This window comes from Bombina bombina, chromosome 3 (assembly GCF_027579735.1).
Source record: "Bombina bombina isolate aBomBom1 chromosome 3, aBomBom1.pri, whole genome shotgun sequence".
Lineage (NCBI taxonomy): Eukaryota > Metazoa > Chordata > Amphibia > Anura > Bombinatoridae > Bombina > Bombina bombina.
This window is the reverse complement of record NC_069501.1, coordinates 54,370-71,029: the sequence shown is the minus strand read 5'-3', so window position 1 is coordinate 71,029 and position 16,660 is coordinate 54,370. Positions and strand designations below refer to the sequence as shown.

The 16,660-nt window shown below is 42.4% G+C and overlaps 2 non-coding genes and 1 pseudogene across 2 annotated transcripts; all 3 read right to left on the bottom strand.

Annotated features, from left to right (window-relative positions):
* Positions 1-2,295: 2,295 nt before the first annotated feature.
* LOC128654928 (U2 spliceosomal RNA) lies at positions 2,296-2,486 on the bottom strand. Its single transcript, XR_008401567.1, has one exon. It is a non-coding gene; the product is annotated as a U2 spliceosomal RNA (small nuclear RNA).
* A 1,125-nt stretch (positions 2,487-3,611) lies between these two features.
* On the bottom strand, positions 3,612-3,824 carry LOC128655012 (uncharacterized; annotated as a pseudogene).
* Positions 3,825-10,407: 6,583 nt separating this feature from the next.
* Positions 10,408-10,607, bottom strand: LOC128655030 (U2 spliceosomal RNA). The gene has a single exon (XR_008401623.1). It is a non-coding gene; the product is annotated as a U2 spliceosomal RNA (small nuclear RNA).
* Positions 10,608-16,660: the final 6,053 nt, after the last annotated feature.

The window sequence follows — 16,660 nt, the reverse complement described above, 5'->3', positions numbered from 1 at the left end:
TTACCAGAACTGTAAGGGCTTCTCAGGACCACTGTGACTCTCTCTTTTCCTCATTCTGGATTGGGCAGTTCCAGAGAAATGGTGAGAATGGCTTCTCCTTTATTCTAGACTGGACCATACTCCAGTATCGCTTGCAGGCCACCATGGTAAAGAAGGTGATGAGAAACGCCCCCTTTATAAGCCCAGACTGTACTGAGGTGACTTCATCACTGGCGAAGCCATGGTCCTGTAAAAGCCTTTTACAGAAAAAAGTCTTGTCTAAATTTGGTAGCCTGCCCTCTACCTCTTTCAGCTGAGCTGCCACCGTCTGCTTCATCCACGGATCTAATTGTGGTAGTTTACCCTGGCTGCTGCTTCCTGGGGCTGGGGGGCATTGGTTGCTGCTGCTAGGGAGCAGAGCAGGGGAAGTGCTGCTGGCTGTCGGGGCTGAGGGAGCTGTGGCTGTCTTGTCATTCTTGGGGCGCCTGGTCTGTTTCCCCTTCGTCACTGGGGTGAAGCCTTCGCTGTCCATCCCTGTAGTCCCTATCTGCACAGCTGAGGAACACTGCCTGGAAGGGCAGTGGTGGTGTGTAGCCTCTGGAACTGTGATGGAGGTGTAGGCTTCAGCTGCAATTCTCCAGGCAGCCAACAGGGGTCGCTGTGCTGGAGTGCTGTTTCCTCCCAGGTGCAATTCCTGCTTTAGCCCACAGATGGCGCTGTTCCAGGCGAGCAGGTTACCTCTGTGGTCGAGCAGGTCCTGTAGAGGCTTGGAGGGGCTGCTAGGGTGCGCTGTCTGTGGAAGCAGAGAGGCTCCTGGCGCAGTCCTCCCTCAGATCTGTGTGGAGATATCGCAGGGGAGTTTCGCTCGCTCAGATCTGTGCGGAGATCTTACCAAGGAGTATTGCTTAGATCTGTGCGGAGATCTACCTACGTGTTTTCGCTCTGATCTGTGCGGAGATCTCGCCCTATAATCAGTGCTCTAGTTACGATGTCCGCTCATCCTCACAGGTGTTAGGAGTGTGTAGCCCCAGCATAAATCCACCCGGTGTTGGTGTACGGCCAACAAAGTCCCAAGAGAATGCCTGAATATTCCACCTCACTAGTGTTATGCAGAGGTTTTTAGGCCACTACAAGCATTTCATCCGCTAGGTGTTGGTAGGAATAAACAGTTTGATCACCCTACGGTAACAACCTCCTCTCATTTACTGAAGGTAATGCCCCACACCCAATAGCAGCAGCACCCAAACCCGCAGGAGAGGGCAACAGGCCGAGTGTGGGGATCCTTCAGATGCCTTAGGTTAGATTAGTGAGATAAATCTACACTTTAACTTAGCCAAAAGGCCGAGAAGCGATAACCGCAACGCTCCTGTCTGGGACGCCGCACGCCCAAAGCACTCCCTCTGCCTCGGGGAGACAGGGCACATCAATGCTACCGACAAATAACACAATTCGAAATTAAAAAGCAGCAGCGCAGCGGCCACCACCAACCCTGGCTGGCTGCTAGGCCCGAAAAAAGACAAATACTAGCCTCAGCCAGCTTACTACTGGCCAGGGAAGACCCCCTGCTAGATGCTAAAACGCAGCTCCTACCTGCTGCCTGACTGGACAGATAGCTGCTCTCCAATTTACATCGCTCCGCCTCCTCCTCCCCCCCCCAAAAAAAAAATGGCCCCCGCCTTCCCTGCACTCCGGAGACAGAAAGACGTGAAAGCACCTGGCTGATGCTGATTGCACCTAGCTGCTACTGGATCTTCTGGGCCTAGCTGCCTGCCTGCCTACCTAGCTAGCTAGCAGGCTCATCTCATTTTTTAAAGTTACCTGTCCAGGCACCAGGTGGAGAAAGGAGCACACGGCCAACATTGACAGCTCAAAAGACTTTTATTGTCTGCCAAGGAGGAGAGAGAGAAAGAAAGTGACAAAAATGAAAGTGTCACAAAATTAGTAAACACATAAATAAATCCATCAATTGACACATCAATACATACAAAATGATTAAATACATAAAAAAATCTATGAATTTACACAGCAATACATAGATTTGTGCAGAAATGCTCATCAAATGAAGAATGAAAAAAAAAGATAGTAAAGACGTCGCCTCCTGTACAAGTAACAGCCGTTTTCTAGGCTTTTTTTGGTCAGCACACAAGGGGTTAACAAGAGTCCAAAAGAAAGCTGCGCGCACAGAATGGCAAAAAAGAATGCAGGCAGGACAGATGCTTGTTGCTGAGGATTTCTTCAGCAGCTAATTTCGCTTGTCGGCTTCTGGTTGTTATTGTTGTTGTTGGGATGATTCTGTTTTTGTCACACAGCAAAAGAGAGGGGTGCACCGGTCATGGAGGTACTGCAATACCAGGTCAATGCGTGGAGTGGACAGAGCAAGCTCTTCTTCCATCTCCCTGTTTCAAAAATCCATTTAATATATGGCACCCAGATAGGGCGCGTATCAGATATTAAACTGATAAGAACAGATACTACACTTGATCTTAGCCAAAAGGCCGAGAAGCGATAACGCAACGCTCTTGTCTGGGACGCCGCATGCTCAGAGCACTCACTCTGCCTCGGGGAGACAGGGCACTCACTCCAATGCTAACCACAAATCACACCATTGCAAATCCAAAAGCAGCAGCAGCAAATAACAACACATGGCAGGCTGCTAGGCCAGACAAAAAACACAACTAGATATAACCACAAAATAATCTGCTTTAGGAGAAAAAGCAGCAGCGGCGACGACGACGACGAACCTGCTGCTGCTGCCTCCTGACTACTGGACAGAGAGCTGCTCTCCAATTTGCATGGCTCCGCCTCCTCCACCCTCCCCCGAAAACGGCCCCCCTCCTTCCCCCCGCCATCGTCGGAGCTACACTCCGCAGACACACAGAAAGGCGTGAAAGCCACCGGGCGGGCTGGCAGATCAGGCTGATTGCACCTAGTAGCTGCTACTGCTACTGGATCTTGTGGGGGACTAGCTGCCTGCCTGTCTCACTCGCTAGCTAGCTAGCTAGCTAGCAGGCTCAAGTCTTTTTTGAAAAAATTCCCTGTCCAGGCACCAGGGGGGAGAAAGAAGCACAAAGACAACATTGACAGCTCCAAAGACTTTTATTGTCTGCCAAGAAGGAGTGATAGATAGATAGATAGATAGATAGAAAGAAAGAAAGAAAGAAAGAAAGAAAGAAAGAGAAAGAAAGAAAGACATAATTAGTAAACACATCCATAAATCAAGCAATGGACACATCTAAATACATACAAAATAAGGAACCACAGAAATAAATAAATACATACATACATAAATAAATAAATAAATAAATAAATAAATAAATAAGTAAATCAATAAATCAATAAATGAATGCATGAATTTAAACAGCAATACATAGATTTGGGAAGAAATGCTCATGAAATGAAGAATGAACACAAAAGGATAACAAACACGTCGCCTCGACAGGTAAATAACGTTTGCTAGGCTTTTTTGGCCCAGCACACAAGGGGTTAACAAGAATCCAAAATGAAATCAAGCAGGCAGGAAAGCAGCTCGTCGCTGAGGCTTTCTTCCAAAAATCAGCTGCTGCAGCTCATTTCGGCTTCTGGTTGTTGTATGGATGAGGAGGATTATTCTGTTTTTGTCACACAGCAAAAGAGAGGGGTGCACCGGTCCTGGAGGTACTGCAATACCAGGTCAATGCGTGGAGTGGACAGAGCAAGCTCTTCTTCCATCTCCCTGTTTCAAAAATCCATTTAATATATGGCACCCAGATAGGGCGCGTATCAGATATTAAACTGATAAGAACAGATTTTTTTTTTTTTTTTTTTTTTTTTTTTTTTTTTTTCTCCCACTGTCAGTCAAGAGTAAACCTCCAGTTTTAATTCCCCCGTAGGAGAATACGCACATAAAACCAATGAGGAACTCAATCACATCATCTGTGAAAAAGCCAGAAAAATCAGTAAAAACTGGCATAAAAATAAAACAAGGATAAAAAACATAAAAAACTGACCCTTAGTATGTCCCTTCAGCACTCTCCCTCACACTGTCCCTCTCTTCACCAACCCCACTAAATGACCCTAAAACCTGACCCTAAAAACTGTCCCTATCTCTATCCCTAGAGAGCATTAATAGAAAAGCTTGTTCCAAAAATAAAAGCCAAAGTTGATTTTAGCTTGCTTTTCTCCTACTCTCTTTCTTTCTCTTAAAAAATAAATATGAATTAGACTAAGGGCATACTGAATACAATTTTTAACGGGTAAAAGCTCATGATTAAATAATAAAAGATTCCTAGCGAACCAAATGGCTTCTTTAAAACAATTTAAAATCAGCCAAACATATAAAAACTTGTCCTCGGCTATGCATGAAAACTTACCAAATAAAACCGCCTCATGATTTAAAACACGCAGACCACCTACCCATTTTAAAAGGGGACTAATTTGCCTCCAAACCTCCTGTGCAAAACCACAGTTCCAGAAGATGTGTAGTGGCGACTCACTGGAGACACATCTCTCTCTCGGGCACTTGGCTCTGGCAACCAAGCCCCTACGGTGCTGGAATTCCCTCGTAGGAAGAGAGTCAGTGACTATCCCCCAGGCCAAATCCTTTTGAAAATTAGACAAAAATTTTTGTGCCACATTCTTCCAGATTAGCTGAGAAACTTTGCCAGAAAAATTTAAAACTGGAGACACAATTTCATTCGAATTAAAAACCCTTAAAATTCGCCTATGGTCGATTAAAATCTCCACAGTAAAATGTTGTAATTTAAAACCCCTAATAATTTTCTCTAAAATAACATAATGTTTGGGTAGATTAAAAGCATACGGTCTATTTAAAAACAAAGTAACCCATTTATATTTTCTAAAAATAAAACCCGTGGCGTATTTGATAAAAAGGCTGGTCATGCAATCATCACTACGAAGAGCCATCTTTATATTAAAAGATAAAAATTTAAAACTTAAAAACATCTCTAAATCTAAAGCGTTTTTCCCTCCATTTTCTGGTAACTTCTGGAGCTCAGATCTTTTAAAACGTTCCATTTTTGCTCCCCAGTAAAAAATAAAACACTCACGAATTAATCTTTTTAACCATAATGTTGGGGGAAATAAAACCATAGAGACATATAAAATAATCGGTAAAATCACTTGACGAACTACTAAAATCTTCCCTTCTAATGTTAATTTTCTAAAAGCCCACAACTGTATTTTCTTTTTAACTTTAGCTAAAACGAGGTCCCAATTAAAATCATATTTCATATCTGCAGTAAAATAAATGCCCAAGATCTTAATTTTATCCCTAACAATCTTCACATCCACATCAAGCAAACTCTCCCATCTCCCATACAACATGCACTCAGACTTATCCACATTCACTTTACATCCAGACGCACAACAAAACCACTTCACCGTTCTGACCGCTCTACACAGAGACACAACATCCGTACACAAAATAGTCACATCATCCATGTACGCAGCCAACTTCACTTGATTCCCACCTCCACCCGGAACATGCACACCACGAATCACTTTCTCTTTACGCAACGCACACAACAAAGGCTCAATACAACATATAAATAAAATAGGTGATAGGGGACAGCCCTGCTTAACCCCAGATTTAATAATCACCTCACTCGACAAAAAACCATTCACAGACACTCTACTCACACAACCATCATACACACTCATAATTTGTTTCAACATCCTCTCGGGCACACCCATCCTCTCTAAAACTGCAAATAAAAACTCATGCGACACTCGATCAAACGCTTTCTCAAAATCAACACTAAAAAGAGCCAAGCTCTGGTCCCTATCTAAACAATAAAATATAGAATCCCTAATAGTACATAAAATCTCAGTTATACTCCTCCCAGGCACCGCACAGGCCTGACAGGGGGCTATAACTTTGGAAATGACGGTCTTCAATCTAGATGCTAAAAGTTTAGTAAAAATCTTATAGTCAGTATTTAAAAGTGTAATAGGACGCCAGTTCTTAAGGGACTCTTTGTCTCCCTTCTTATAAATTAAAACAACAACGCCCTGTGTCCAAGATACCGGTAAAATATTAAAATCACTACACTTCCGAAATAAAACCATAAAATCATCTTTTAAAACATCCCAAAAAGTAGAATAAAACTCAACAGGTAGACCATCATTCCCAGGGGTTTTCCCATTTAAAAAACTCTTAATAACCCCTAAAACCTCTGCACTATTAAAATCACTGGATAAAAAAAACTGATCATTAAAATTAAAGGAAGAATCTAACTGGTTTAAAAAATGTTCTTTAAAAGAGTCATCAAGTTTCCTTACAGAATATAAATCAGAATAAAATTTGTGTACCACCTCCTTCATTTTATCTATTTTGCATTCCCCCTCTATCTTATCCATGAGACTCTTTTTAGCAATCATTTTCTTAAAAAAGAACCTTGAACATTTCTCATCTTGTTCTAAAACCTCTACCTTAGAATTAAAAATAATCTCCTTCCCCTTATCTTCCAAATTTTTCTTAATTTCTTCCTTTAATTTTAAAATCTCCTCATCTACACTAAAACCATAGGATCTGGCCTGATAAAGGGCCTGTAATCTAAAATTAAGGTTATCATAAAAATCCCTTTTTTCCCTAGCTTTCTTTTTACCCATCCTAATAAAAAACTCCCGAATCTTAACTTTAATTCTATCCCACCATAAAATAATATCCTCATTACCCCGGCTAAAACTCCATTTCTTATACTGTACAATAAAAGACTGCTTAATAAAATCATCATCTAAAAGAGAGACATTCAACTTCCAATACGTAGACTTAGACATTCGCTCAGCAGGCACGTCACATACACATTCAAGGATCTTGTGATCAGAAAAAACATTCTCACTAACCACACATGACCTCAAATTAAAAACCTTTGAAAAAAACATAAAATCAATACGGGATTTAGTTTGCTTATTCCCCCAGGTAAAACCAGCCTTTTTTTTTCTCTATCATTCCCACCACACACCTTCCATGCATCACGCAACCTAAAATCCTCAATTACACCTTTCAAAACACTTGCAGACCCATCCAACCTATCACTCATACTCACACTCTCCCTCTTCTCACCTGGTAAAACACAATTAAAATCCCCACCTAAAATCAAAGGTTCCGGACCTGCTAAAAACAAACCTAAAAGCCTAAAAAACTCAAGTCTCTCTTTTTTTAAAACAGGGGCATAGACATTAAAACAACGAAATTTAAAATTCTGATAAATAACATGGGCAATTAAAAGTCTCCCCGGGATAGCTTCTTTAAAACTTTCAATAATAAAATTAGGACTATTAAAAAGAATACCCACCCCTACGGACTTATTTTCGTTACTGCCTGACCACAGGGATGGGCCTCTATTCCAAAAGGATTCTAAAACCTCAATCTTATCATTTTTATTTATCCCACATTCTTGTAAAAACACAATATCATTATTACGTAAACTTAAAAAATCACACAGGGCAGTTCTCCTAGGAGAACTTTTAAAGCCCCGTGTATTTATAGACGCTATTTTAAGCATCTAAGGAGAGAGAGTGGTAAGAGACATCACTTGGAAAATCTCCTAACAGGCGCCGAGTCCCGACCCTCAGATAGATCACTGGGCGCAGGACTGACCACTCCCTCTCCAACAGGCATTGATAAATCATCAATCCTGAGTATAGCAGAATCGTCACTAGCATTTGACTCAGCCCGAGCCAACGTACCAAAATCAATTTGTTCATTTTCAGGGGGAAACACCGTGTCCTGAGCCAAAGCCAGAAATCTATTTGGATGCTCTAAAGAACTTAAATCCGGGGTCATAGAGGCAGGTGTTCCAACCTCCGAAGCAGACAAAAAAGACTTCAGCTTCGTAGAAGGGATTAAAATTCCCTTCTCAGCCACACAATCCAGTGGATCCTCACGACCATCAGCCACATCCTGAGAAATTTTCGGCTTCTTAGAAGACACATGCTTCTCAGCTCCAGATCCACTCTTGGTTTTCCCAGACTTTAACTTCACACCTGTAGGAGGGATAACAGAGCCCTGAGAACTCTCAACCCCGTCATCCCCTCCTACTTCCATAGTTTCATCAGGAATAGCAACAACTTCTGATTGCTGCATAGGTTCTTCTTCAACAACCTCCTGAGGTCCTACATCCTCCTCCTGATCGGCAGAAACTCCCAGGGACACCACTAAAGGAAAATTACGGTCCCACCGGCGTCTCTCTGGGCAATTACGGCAAACATGATCCTTACCACCACAAAGATCACATTCACGGACTTTACAGTCCTTAGACAGGTGGCCAGGCAGTTTACAAAATCGACACACCTGTTCCTCACAACAATCCGAACCTTCATGCCCATATTTTAAACATTTGCGGCAGAAGGGAGGCATCTGGTTAAAAACCAAAAACCCTCTATTTACCCCAAGAGAAAATAACGGGGGAGGTCTCATGAAACCCCCATATTCTTTTTCGTCCGGACGAAAGGACACACGAATTTTCCATTTACCCGTCCACACTCCAAATTGGTTTAACACCTGCCCCTCTATCTTTATGCGAATGCAAAATCTCATCAAATATCTTACAATCTCATGCACAGTCACATGAGGGTTGTACATATGCACAATGAGTAACTTATCTCCACCTCCAAAAAGAGGAGAAAACTTAACCCCCTTTAGAGCATCGTGCGAATGGTAAATTCTACATTTTTCCAGGACCAAGTTGGCTAATGAATTTGAAACCAAAGATAAATCATAATAGCCTCTCTTAAAAAAGTCCTGGAAACACATAAACTGGTCAAACTTGAAACCAAACAGGTCAACCAGAATTGTCTTCTGTAGAAAAACCCCATCTTTTTCTGTTTGAAATTCAGGGGCAACTTGGACACGTAAGGTATCATAGGGAAAAGAACCTATAGATCTTACCCCCTGAGGTCCTCCAGGTTTCCCTCCACCACGATCTCCACGACCAGTATTATCGTGAAAACCACCTCCATCACGACCAGCAGCTCGAAAACCTCCACCTCCACCTCTGACTCCTCCGACTCCTCCGACTCCTCCGACTCCTCCGACTCCTCCGACTCCTCCGACTCCTCCGACTCCTCCGACTCCTCCGACTCCATTCTCCACAACAACACCTCCATCAGTAATCGCCGCCATAATGGCAACACGATCGCAACCCGGACGCTTTGGAGAGCTGACCCCCCAATAGCAGCAGGTGGTGCACCCGAAGGAAACACCACCAGGCCGAGGGATCAGGTTCCGCAACTCCTAATGGCCCAGACACTTGATCTGAGCCAAAAGGCCGAGAAGCGATAACGCAACGCTCTTGTCTGGGACGCCGCACGCTCAGAGCACTCACTCTGCCTCGGGGAGACAGGGCACTCACTCCAATGCTAACCACAAATCACACCATTGCAAATCCAAAAGCAGCAGCAGCAAATAACAACACATGGCAGGCTGCTAGGCCAGACAAAAAACACAACTAGATATAACCACAAAATAATCTGCTTTAGGAGAAAAAGCAGCAGCGGCGACGACGACGACGAACCTGCTGCTGCTGCCTCCTGACTACTGGACAGAGAGCTGCTCTCCAATTTGCATGGCTCCGCCTCCTCCACCCTCCCCCGAAAACAGCCCCCCTCCTTCCCCCCGCCATCGTCGGAGCTACACTCCGCAGACACACAGAAAGGCGTGAAAGCCACCGGGCGGGCTGGCAGATCAGGCTGATTGCACCTAGTAGCTGCTACTGCTACTGGATCTTGTGGGGGACTAGCTGCCTGCCTGTCTCACTCGCTAGCTAGCTAGCTAGCTAGCAGGCTCAAGTCTTTTTTGAAAAAATTCCCTGTCCAGGCACCAGGGGGGAGAAAGAAGCACAAAGACAACATTGACAGCTCCAAAGACTTTTATTGTCTGCCAAGAAGGAGTGATAGATAGATAGATAGATAGATAGAAAGAAAGAAAGAAAGAAAGAAAGAAAGAAAGAAAGAAAGAAAGAAAGAAAGAAAGAAAGAAAGAAAGACATAATTAGTAAACACATCCATAAATCAAGCAATGGACACATCTAAATACATACAAAATAAGGAACCACAGAAATAAATAAATACATACATACATAAATAAATAAATAAATAAATAAATAAATAAATAAGTAAATCAATAAATCAATAAATGAATGCATGAATTTAAACAGCAATACATAGATTTGGGAAGAAATGCTCATGAAATGAAGAATGAACACAAAAGGATAGCAAACACGTCGCCTCGACAGGTAAATAACGTTTGCTAGGCTTTTTTGGCCCAGCACACAAGGGGTTAACAAGAATCCAAAATGAAATCAAGCAGGCAGGAAAGCAGCTCGTCGCTGAGGCTTTCTTCCAAAAATCAGCTGCTGCAGCTCATTTCGGCTTCTGGTTGTTGTATGGATGAGGAGGATTATTCTGTTTTTGTCACACAGCAAAAGAGAGGGGTGCACCGGTCCTGGAGGTACTGCAATACCAGGTCAATGCGTGAAGTGGACAGAGCAAGCTCTTCTTCCATCTCCCTGTTTCAAAAATCCATTTAATATATGGCACCCAGATAGGGCGCGTATCAGATATTAAACTGATAAGAACAGATTTCTTTTTTTTTTTTTTTTTTTTTTTTCACTTCAGTTAAGAGTTAACCTCCAGTTTTAATTCCCCCGAAGGAGAATACTCACATAAAACCAATGAGGGACTCAATCACATCATCTGTGAAAAAGCCAGAAAAATCAGTAAAAACTGGCATATACAGACAGACATAAACAAACAGACATAAAATGACATAAAACAACTGCCATAAAATAACTGGCATAAAACAACTGGCATAAAAGAACTGTCCCTCAGAATAACCCTATAAGCTCACCCTCAGCTCTGTCCCTCTCTTCACCAACCCAACTAACTGACCCTACAGCTTACCCTACAGCTGTCCCTACAACTGTCCCTAGAAAAGCATAAAATATCATTAAAAGGAGATCCGGCTCCAGAACAGAAAGCCAAAATGTGCTTTAGCGTCTTTATCTCCGATGCTTTTCTTGTCACGTAAATAATAAATATGGATTAAACTCAAGGCATATTGTACACAGTTCTTTACAGATAAAAGTTCATGATTAAAAAGTAAAATATTTCTGGCCAGCCAGATGGCTTCTTTAAAACAATTGATAATAAGCCAGACATATAAAAACTTTTCTTCCGCTATGCAAAGCATCTTGCCATATAAAACAGCCTCATGGTTGAGAATCCTCAGACCGCCTACCCACTTTAGAAGGGGACTAATTTGCCTCCAGACCTCTTGTGCAAATCTGCAGTTCCAAAAGATGTGAAGTGGCGTCTCACAACTTTCACACCCTGCTCGAGGGCACTTGGCACTGGCAACCAGGCCCCGTCTATGCTGGAATTCCCTAGTAGGGAGAGAGTCTGTGACAATCCCCCAGGCCAAATCCTTCTGGAAGTTAGATAGAAATTTATGCGCCACGTTCTTCCAGACTTGTCGAGAGACAATTGCAGAAAAATTTACAACAGGACTTATAACTTCGCCAGCGAAAAATACCCCAAAAATTTTCTTATGGTCAATTAAAGTCTCTGTAGTAAAATTCTGCAACTTAAAAACTCGAATAATTCTCTCTAAAACCACATAATGTTTGGGCAGGTTAAACGCATAAGGTCTATTCAAAGCCAATTGTACCCATTTGTATTTGTGAAAAATAAAACCAGTGGTGTATTTTATAAACAAACTAGCAATGCAATCCTCACTGCGAAGGGCCATCTTTATATTATAGGATAAAAACTTAAAACTTAAAAACCTATCCATATCTAGAGCGTTCTTCCCACCATTAAAAGACAATTTCTGTAGTTCAGTTCTTTTAAAACGCTCCATTTTAGCCCCCCAATAAAAAATAAAACATTCACGGATAATTCTCTTTAAAAATAAAACAGGGGGAAATAAAACCATGGATACATATAAAACAATGGGTAAAATCACTTGTCTCACTATTAAAATTTTACCCTCTAAAGTCAACTTTCTAAAAGCCCACAACTGAATTTTTTTCCTCACTTTAGCTAAAACGGTTTCCCACATAAAATCATACTTCATGTTACCCGTAAAATAGATGCCTAAAATCTTAATCTTCTCTCTCACAAGCGGCACAGTCACATCAAGCAAACTGCCCCACCGGCCATACAACATACACTCAGATTTATCCGCATTCATCTTACACCCAGACGCACAACAGAACCACTCCACAGTCCTTACTGCTCTATTTAAAGAGACTATGTCAGTGCACAGAACGGTGATGTCATCCATGTATGCCACGGTTTTAGCTTGCGTTCCTCCCCCTCCAGGAACAGGCACACCACGAATCACCTTGTCTTTTCTTAATGCACATAATAGTGGCTCCACACAACAAATAAATAAAATAGGTGATAAGGGGCAGCCCTGCTTAACCCCAGACTTAATAAAAACACCATCAGTTAAAAACCCATTAACAGACACTCTACTTACACAACCATCATACACACTCCTAATCTGATTTAGCATCCGTACAGGCACACCCATCCTCTCTAAAACCGTAAATAAAAACTCATGTGACACTCGATCGAAGGCTTTCTCAAAGTCTACACTAAAAAGAGCCAAGCTCTGGTCCCTATCTAAACAATAAAATATCGAATCTCTAATCGTGCTTAAAATTTCCGTTATACTCCTCCCAGGCACCGCACAGGCCTGACAGGGGGCTACAACTTTGGAAATGACAGATTTCAAACGGGATGCTAAAAGTTTAGTAAAAATCTTATAATCTGTATTTAAAAGTGTAATGGGACGCCAGTTCTTAATACTATCTTTGTCACCTTTTTTATAAATTAAAACAACAACTCCCTGCGTCCAAGATAAAGGTAAAATATTAAAATCACTACACTTTTTAAATAAAATCATAAAATCATCCTTTAAAACATCCCAAAAAACCCTATAAAATTCAATTGGTAACCCATCATTTCCTGGGGTCTTACCATTACTAAAACTTTTAATAACCCCTAAAATTTCTGCACAACTAAAATCCTGAGCTAAAAAAGATTGATCATTAAAATTAAAAGAAGAATCCAATTGTGATAAAAAATGTTCTTTTAGGGAGGGATCTAAAAATTTGGGAGAATATAAATCTAATTTTTTAAAAAAGAACCTAGAACACTTCTCATCCTCCTCTAAAACTTGTACTTTAGAATTAAAAATTATTTGTTTCCCCTTTTCTTCTAAATTTTTCCTAATTTCTTCTTTTAATTTTAAAATATCATCATCTACATTAAAACCATAAGATCGTGCCTGATAAAGTGCTTGAAGTCTAAAATTTAATTTACAATAAAATTCCCTCTTCTCCCTAGCCACTCTCTTACCCATTCTAATAAAAAAGTCCCGAATTAAAACTTTAACTTTATCCCACCATAAAATAATGTCCTCATCCCCCCGACTAAAACTCCATTTCTTATAACTAGCGATAAAACTCTGTCTAATAAAATCATCATCTAAAAGAGAGGTATTAAGTTTCCAATAAGAAGATTTAAAATTCTGCTCAGCAGGTAAATCACATGCACACTCTAAAAGCTTGTGGTCAGAAAACACATTCTCACTTAAAACACACGACCGCAAACTAAAAACCTTTGATAAAAACAAAAAATCAATACGGGATTTAACCGCCCTATTACTCCACGTAAAACCAGGATCCGCACCATTCAACCTCATCCATACATCATTTAACCTAAAATCCTCAATCATACCTTTCAACACACTAGCAGACCCATCCAAACGCTCACTCACACTCACACTCTCCCTCTTCTCACCTGGTAAAACACAGTTAAAATCCCCACCTAAAATCAAAGGTTCTGATCCTGCTAAAAACAAAGCTAAAATCTTAAAAAACTCTAACCTCTCTTTCTTAATAACAGGGGCATAAACATTAAAACACCTAAAACTAAAATTAAAATAACTAACATGGACAACTAAAAGCCTACCCGGGACAATTTCAATAAAACTATTAATAATAAAATCATGGCTATTAAAAAGGATGCCCACCCCTACAGACTTATTCTCGTTACTACCTGACCATACTGATGGGCCTCTATCCCAATATTTTTTTAAAACTTCAACTTTATCATTCTTGTCTATACAACATTCTTGTAAATAAAAAATATCATTATTAGTGTTAGCTAAAAAATCACACAGGGCCGCCCTCCGAGGAGGGCTTTTAAAGCCCCGTGTATTTAAAGATGCTATTCTAAGCATCTGGAGAGGAGCAGCACAGCATCCTACCTAGAAGACCTCCTAAGCAGGAAACCACCCTGGCCCTCAGAAACGTCACTGGGCGCAGGGCTTGCTACAACCTCTCCATCAGGCATTGATGTATCATCAATCCTTATGACACTAGCTTCATCGCTACTAGCGTCCGAAATGTTATCAGTCCCAGTCAGAAGCTGAAAGTCAACGTCCTGTAAAACTTCATTAGGGGAAACCGGGTCCTGTTCTAGAGCAGAAAATCTATTTTCATGCACCAAGTGGCCCATAGAAGAGGAAAAATCCTCCTCAGGTTGAAACTTCGGCTTCTTTGAGGGATTCCCATCCCCCTCAGCCACAACATCCACTCCAGACTCGAAAGACTTCGGCTTCACAGAAGTAGATTTCTCAGCCTTAAATCCAAATTTCGTAGAAGATACGGCAGACCTCTTTTGCTGAGAAGAGGTAGGAGGGACAAAAGACCCCTGAATTGAACCAGAGGTACCTACGTCACTAGTATCCATAAGAACCTGCTTTTCAACAGGAGACACAGGTTCTAGAACAATCTGAGAACTGGTGAAATTCAACTCTTCACCCCCTTCTTCCATAGGAGACAAAGTACCAGGCTGTTCCGCCACAGAATGCACCTGAGACTCCCCCTTCTCAGAAGGAGTACCCAAGTGCACCACCAAGGGCTGCCTCCTTGTCTCCCACCTTCGCCTCTCAGGGCAAACACGACTAAGGTGATCCAACTCTCCACAGAGATCACACACACGAATCTTACAGTCCTTACTCAAGTGACCAGTCTTCTTACAAAAACGGCACACTTGGTCCTCAGCACAATCAGACGAATCATGCCCGTACCGTAAACACGTACGACAGTACGGGGGCATCTGATTGAAAACCAAAAACCCTCTGTTGCTCCCGATGGAGAACAGAGGGGGGGGTCTTAGAAATCCTCCAAATTCTTCTTCATTTGGGCGGAAAGAGACGCAAAATTTCCACTTCCCATTCCAAACCCCAAAAGAATTAAACACTTGACCTTCTGGATTAATTCTGGAACAAAACCTCATTAGATAACGGGTAATTTCCGCCTCCTTCACATGGGGGTTATACATGTGTATAATCAATAATTTTTCACCACCACCGAACATAGTTGAAAATTTAACCCCTTGCAAATCATCATGTGCTTTGTAAATTCTACATTTTTCTAAAACAACATTCACCAGTTGATTGGAAAGTATTGTCAGATCAAAATAGCCTTTCCTAAAAAAATCTTGAAAACACATAAATTGTTCGAAAGCAAATCCAAATAGATCAACCATAATATTTTTTTGAATAAAAACACCATTTTTTAAAACCTGATATTCAGGAGCCACTTGGATACGTAACGTATCATACGGGTAAGTCCCAATAGAATTCACCCGCCTAGGTCCTCCTGATTTCCCCTTACCACGATCTCCAGCTTCCTCATTACCTCCGACACGTCCAGCACCTCCGACACCTCCGACACGTCCAGCACCTCCAACACCTCCGACACCTCCGACACCTCCAGCACCTCCGACATCTCCGACACGTCCGACACCTCCAGCACCTCCGACACCTCCAGCACCTCCGACACCTCCAGCACCTCCGACACCTCCGACACCTCCGACACTCTCCACGACACTTCCTCCAGTAATCGCTGCCATGATGGCAACACGATCGCAACCCGGACGCTTTGGATAGCTAACCCCCCAATAGCAGCAGTTGGTGCACCCGAAGGAAACACCACCAGGCCGAGGGGTCAGGTTCCGCCACTCCTTCTGACTCAGACACTTGATCCGAGCCAAAAGGCCGAGAAGCGATAACGCAACGCTCTTGTCTGGGACGCCGCACGCTCAGAGCACTCACTCTGCCTCGGGGAGACAGGGCACTCACTCCAATGCTAACCACAAATCACACCATTGCAAATCCAAAAGCAGCAGCAGCAAATAACAACACATGGCAGGCTGCTAGGCCAGACAAAAAACACAACTAGATATAACCACAAAATAATCTGCTTTAGGAGAAAAAGCAGCAGCGGCGACGACGACGACGAACCTGCTGCTGCTGCCTCCTGACTACTGGACAGAGAGCTGCTCTCCAATTTGCATGGCTCCGCCTCCTCCACCCTCCCCCGAAAACGGCCCCCCTCCTTCCCCCCGCCATCGTCGGAGCTACACTCCGCAGACACACAGAAAGGCGTGAAAGCCACCGGGCGGGCTGGCAGATCAGGCTGATTGCACCTAGTAGCTGCTACTGCTACTGGATCTTGTGGGGGACTAGCTGCCTGCCTGTCTCACTCGCTAGCTAGCTAGCTAGCAGGCTCAAGTCTTTTTTGAAAAAATTCCCTGTCCAGGCACCAGGGGGGAGAAAGAAGCACAAAGACAACATTGACAGCTCCAAAGACTTTTATTG